The sequence below is a fragment of the Elephas maximus genome, chromosome 13, assembly GCF_024166365.1.
Source record: "Elephas maximus indicus isolate mEleMax1 chromosome 13, mEleMax1 primary haplotype, whole genome shotgun sequence".
NCBI classification, from domain to species: domain Eukaryota; kingdom Metazoa; phylum Chordata; class Mammalia; order Proboscidea; family Elephantidae; genus Elephas; species Elephas maximus.
Window position 1 is genome coordinate 59100730 of NC_064831.1, and position 6093 is coordinate 59106822.

Genomic DNA, 6093 nt, shown 5'->3' on the forward strand with positions numbered 1-6093 from the left:
GTATGTACTGTGGTTCCTACTCCTACCCTTCCCCAAAGGGACCAGAGTTCACCTACAGGTAGATATGAACCAAAAAAAAAAAGAAAGAAAGAAAATCCTGGTCCTCTGGGGTTACCAAACTCTTCCTAAGAACTATACTAACTTGTGGGGATCCAGAGTGCCACTGTACTTCATTCACTGGTGTCATGGATTGAATTGTGTCCCCCCCAAAATATGTGTCAACTTGGTTAGGCCATGATTCCAGTATTGTGTGGTTGTCCTCCATCTTGTGATTGTAATTTTATGTTGAGAGGATTAGGGTGGGATTGTTACACCACCCTTACTCAGATCACTTTCCTGATCCAGGTAAAGAAAGTTTCCCTGGAGTGTGGCCTGCGCCACCTTTTATTTCTCAAGAGATAAAAGGGAAAAAAGCAGAGAGTTGGGGACCTCATACCACCAAGAAAGCAGCACCAGGAACAGAATGCATCCTTTGGACACGGGGTCCCTACGCCTGAGAAGCTCCTCTACTAGGGGAAGATTGAGGACAAGGACCTTCCTCCAGAGCTGACAGAGACAGAAAGCCTTCCCCTGGAGCCAACGTCCTGAATTTGGACTTGTAACCTACTAGACTGTGAGAAAATTTCTCTTTGTTAAAGCCATCCACTTGTACTATTTCTGTTATGGCAGCACTAGATGACCAAGACAACTGGAGTGAGGTGATCAAAGGGATTTTAACCTGATTCCACCTTACAGTAAGCTCGATGGGACCCTGAACACATGCTGTGGTTACTTCTCCAATTCCTGAGAATACAGTGTTATACTGAGGCACTGGCAGAATCTTCACCTTGGTTTCCTGACCTTTTTAAAGAGGGTGATTATAGTAGAAAAGATTCAGTGGCAACCCATAGAGCTTTCCTCCCAATCAGGACCTTAAAACAGAAGTTATATGAATCCCTTGGAGAAGAGCTATAGTAAGTACCACCATCAAAGATTGCAAAGATGCATTTTAGTTGCCAGTTTGGTTGGTGATGAAAATGTATGATCTTGAAGAATGACTATAAACTCAATCAAGCAGTATACCCAACCACAGGTACCTTCCCAGGTGTGACTTCTTTTTCAGAGCACATCAACAGAGGCCCCGGTACACAGTAGCCACTGATAAGGCAAGAAAACCTTTTTCCCCTTTGCCTAAAGAGCAGACATACTATAAACAATTGCAGTGACTGCAGAACACCTGACTTGGTAGGCTGGCTCTCCGAGGGTCTGTGCCGCAATTTATCAAGCAGGGCTCATGATCATTTCACCAACCGCACTGATCCACTAGGTGGACGAGTTCTTGCAGATAGGACCTGAAGAACTAAAAGTAGTGGGTGTCCTACTTACAGTGATAAGACACATGGAAGCTGGAAGGTGGGATGAAATATACGACAGTCCAGTGATCTGGAAAATGTTAGGAGAACGCTTTCAATGAGAAGGAAAAGCAGTTCAACTTTTGCTACTGCTACAGATTGAACTGTGTCCCCCCAAAATGTGTTAGAATCCTAACTCCTATACCTGTGGATGTAATCCCCTTTGGAAATATGGTTTTCCTTGTTGTTCCAATATGGCAGTATCAGTGTAGAATGTGTCCTAAACCTAATCTCTTCTCAGTGATAATACGGAGCAACCTTCTTACAGGGGTGGGCAAGCAAGCACAAACAGGGAAAGTTAGATGCCACGTGGAGATTGCCAAGGAATTGAGAAATGCTGGGCCTAAGTTGAGACAAGGATTTTCCTCCAGAGCTGAGGGAGGGAAAGTCTTCCTCTAGAGCCAGTGCCCTGAATTCAAACTTCTAGCCTCCTAAACTGTGAGAAAATTAATTTCTGTTCTTTAAAACCACTCACTGTGGTATTTTTGTTACAGCAGCATTAGGAAATGACAACCAGCAACCGTCTGGATTTTACAGACGACACATTCCATTTGGGGTATACCATTCAAATTTATTTACTATGGGCCCCAAAGGGTGCCAAACTCAAATGGACTCTGAACATACTCTGAAAGACGGAAGGCCTTCTAGGTATACCAAGCTGCAGTAAAAGCTGTTGCTACTTGGCCCTTATCACTCAGTGGGTTCAGCAGTGTTTGAAGCGTCTATGGCAGAGCTGTAACAACCCCAACAGGAGAATCATAGCACAAACCCTGAGGGTTATAGAGAAAAGCCATGCTCTCTTTGGCAATTAATTGCTTTCCTGTTCAGAAAGTGATCTTAGCTTACTACTGGGCTCTTGTAGCAGTTGAAGTGCTAACTATAAAATACCAGACTATCATGTGACCCAAGCTGTCCACAGTAAACTCGATGTTTTCTTATCCACCTAGCCATAAAGCTGGCTGCCCGGTAGCACGCCATTATTAGAGAAGTATACACGTGTGCTTTTCACTTGTCTGTTTGCTCTCAGCTCCATTCCCCTCTTCCATGTTCTTCTCTGTTAACAAGGAGGCTAAAAGCCTACGAACTACATTTCCCAGACTCTCTTGCGAGGTAGCTTCCAGTTAGGTTTTGACAGTGAAAGGAATTACATGGGAGAAGGGAGAAGCCATATTTATTTTGTGTGTGTGTGTTTTCCTCTTCTTCTGGCTGCACCTTCAGGCAGCACTAGTAGTGGACAAGAGTGGCCTCCTAGGTACCTGTGTGGTTCTGAGATGGCAGTAGCAGTGGGCACTCAGGCAGTCTCAGTACAGAGTGTTCCAGGGCTCTGGCTGTGGTAGGAGCAGCAAAAGAAGCAGGTGTTTTCAGGTCTCAGGCTCCTTGTAGGCTTCCTGCAACATCATAGCAGCGGTGGTTCCAATGGTGGCACTGTCAGCAACTGGTCCTCCAGCAGCATCACCTGTGCAACGATCATGGGCTCTGGATAACACCATTCTATCAGTCACGTCCTGATGTATAACAACGAATATATATTTTCTCACAATTTCTGTGGGTTAGCAATCTGAGTGCAGCTAGAGGATGTCTCTGGCTCAGGCTGCAACGAAGGCGTTGGCCATGCTGCAGTCATTGCCAGGCTCACACTGGGAGGATTCGCTTCCAAGCTCACTGACATTATTGTTGGCAGTCCTCAGGTCCTTGCTGGCTGTTGGCTGGAGACATCAATTCCTCAACATATGGGCCTCTCCATGGGGCAGCTCCAACATGACAGCTGGCTTCCCTCAAAGTGAGTAGGAGAGTGAGAAAGCATGCTATGAGGGAAGTCACAGTCCTTTCATGACCTAATCTCGGAAGTGACATTCCAGTCCCTGGGTGATGCAAACAGTTAACACACTAGTCTGATAACTGAAAGGTTGGTGGTTTGAGTCTACCCAGTGGCATCCTGGAAGAAAGGCCTAGCAATCTACTTCCAAAAAAAACCCCAGCTTGGAAACTCTATGGAGCACAGTTCTACTCTGACACACATGGGTAACCAGGAATCAGAATCGGCGCCACAGCAACTGGTTTATTCTTTAAAAGTAAGTTAGGAGATCCAGTCCACACTGAAGCTTACATGTACTGAGTACTTACTAAGTGCCAGGTCCATACTTTCCGCTTCTCTCTGGTCTAAGCTCCAGGCCTGTCTGAGCTTGCAGTCCTCCTGACCTGTCCACCTAAGTACTGCTGCCAACTGCTCTGGCCCCATGCTGGGCACCCATCATATCTGAGAAGTTTATAGTTTCCCTTAAACTCTATCCTGGAAGTAGAGGCATGAGTCCTCTCTGCAACCCCTAAAGCCTACCAGAGGATGCCATCTGTAAAATGCAAGCCCTGTCCCACTCCCAGAAACTTCAGCCCAGGGTGGGTAAGGCACCTTACATTATCCTGGATCCTCCCCATCTCTATGGTTTATGCTGTTCTGTCCTCCAGTTTCTTGGACTTGTGATATTCAAAACCAAGCTTTTTCATTAAAAACACAAATAAAACAAACAGACAAGCAGCAAATGAAACTTTCCACCTACGCAACAGCTCTTACAAAAATGCTTTGATTTTCAATCCTAACATAAATTAAAAAAAAAAAAATCTAGTACCCTACTTGATTCTTTGTTCAAGATTCTAGCTGTTCTTCCCTGAGGCAAGTGCATTAAGAAGGTGACCTAATTTAAGTAAATAACGATAATAAAAAGGTGATCACTGATGTCTCAATGGAGGAAAGAAGGGTAATGGGAGAGGGAAACCCAGGGACCTCACTTAATACCTCAAAATCTTAGCCACTACAACATAAGCATTTCCCCAAATTAGATATTTTATGAGCATCATTTTAATACTTGCTCAGTTTTCTAGCCAACAAATATAATTTACTATTCTCTTACTTTGTATTTTGTTTCCTTTCATATTGTAGATAATCCATTATGGTTATCTTAGGACATAAAGTTTTTCCTGAATATATATAATTTATATCATAGTATTTATACTGTTAAGGCATTTGTTACATATTCCAAATTGCTTTCCACACAGTTGTAGCTGCTTGATTCTAGAATGCTGCCATATTTGATTAAGTACTGGTACCCAAAACAAAAACAAACCCAAATTAGTTGTTGTAAAGTCTGATTCTGACTCATAGCGACGCCATAGGACACAGCAGAACTGCCCCATAGGGTTTCCAAGGCTGTAATCTTTATGGAAGTAGGCTGCCACATCTTTCTTCCAAGGAGTAGCTGGTGGGTTCGAATCGTCAACCTTTCGGTTAGCAACCAACTGCTTCAACCACTGTAGTGACACTAAACCTTCTGCACCAACCTTGAAGAGGTTGTCTGTACTGGATGTCACCATTTCTTCACCTCTTACTTATTCCTCAACTCATTGTGGTCTGGCTTCCGCCCAAGCCACTCCAGTGTAATTGCTTCTGCCATGGAGCCAGTTGCTAAACGTCAGTCCTTATTCTGTTTGACTTCTCAGCAGCATGACAGTCCTGGACTCCCTATTTCCATGAAGCTCTCCTGCTTTTCCTCTCCCCAATTTCCACCTCCTTTGCAAGTCCATCCTCTTCTGTCTAGCCTGCCCATGTTTCCCAGGGATCTCTTCTAGGCCCAATGACTTTCTCACTCTAAAAACTGCCCCCAGGAAACTTCATGTATCCCCAATTCTAGATGCCAATGCCTCCTAAACCTCCACCTCTATCTCAGCTCTCTCCAGGACCCCACATCCATCTGCTCACTGGATAGATCAATCCAGTAGGAGGTCCCAAGAGCATCTCAATGTAACAACGTTGAACACTAAACTCATCATCTTCCTTCACCTCCATAAGTGCTCTGTGCTCCTCATCTCAGTCAATGGCACCACCATACACCCAGGTGCCCCACCCCAAAATGTGGGCATCGCCTCCTTCTCCTCCTCCCCACAGTCAATCAATCTCCCAGTCCTGTTAATTCTAGTTCTAAATGTCTCTCATGTCTGTCCACATGTCCCATGCTCTCTGCCACTACGAGTCCACCTCTTATTAGCTCATGCCTGGATTACTAGAACCACCACCTCACTTGGCTCCCTGCCTCCAGTCTTGCTTGCCTCCAGCCCAATCTTGATGCTTCAAGGAGAGTGAGCTTTCTGAAATGCAATCACAACCATTCCTGGCTCAAAATCTTGCAGTAGCTCCACACTGCCTCAGAATAAAATTCAACCCCTTTAAAAAGCCTTGCTGGCACAATGGTTAAGCGCGTGACTGCTAACTGAAAAGGCTGGTGGCTGGAACCCACCAGCGGTCCAACAGGAGAAAAAACCTGGTGATCTGCTCCCATAAAGATTACACCCTAGGGAACCCTATTTAAAAACAAAAACAAATCTGTTGTCTTTGAGTCGATTCTGACTCATAGCGACCCTACAGAGTAGAACTGCCCCATAGGGCTTTCAAGGAGCAGCTGGTGGATTCCAACTGCCAACCTTTTGGTTAGCAGCCACCGTAACTCTTAATCACTACACCACCAGGGTTTCCCTATGATACCAGGGAACCCTACAGAACAGTTCTACTGTCTTTTAGGCTCGCTATGAGTCAGAATCAACAACAAAGCGACTTTAAGAAACCCTGGTGGTGTAATGGTTAAATGCTTGGCTGCTAACCAAAACATCTAAGGAACCCACCTGCAACTCCTTGGATAAAAAACCTGGTAATCTG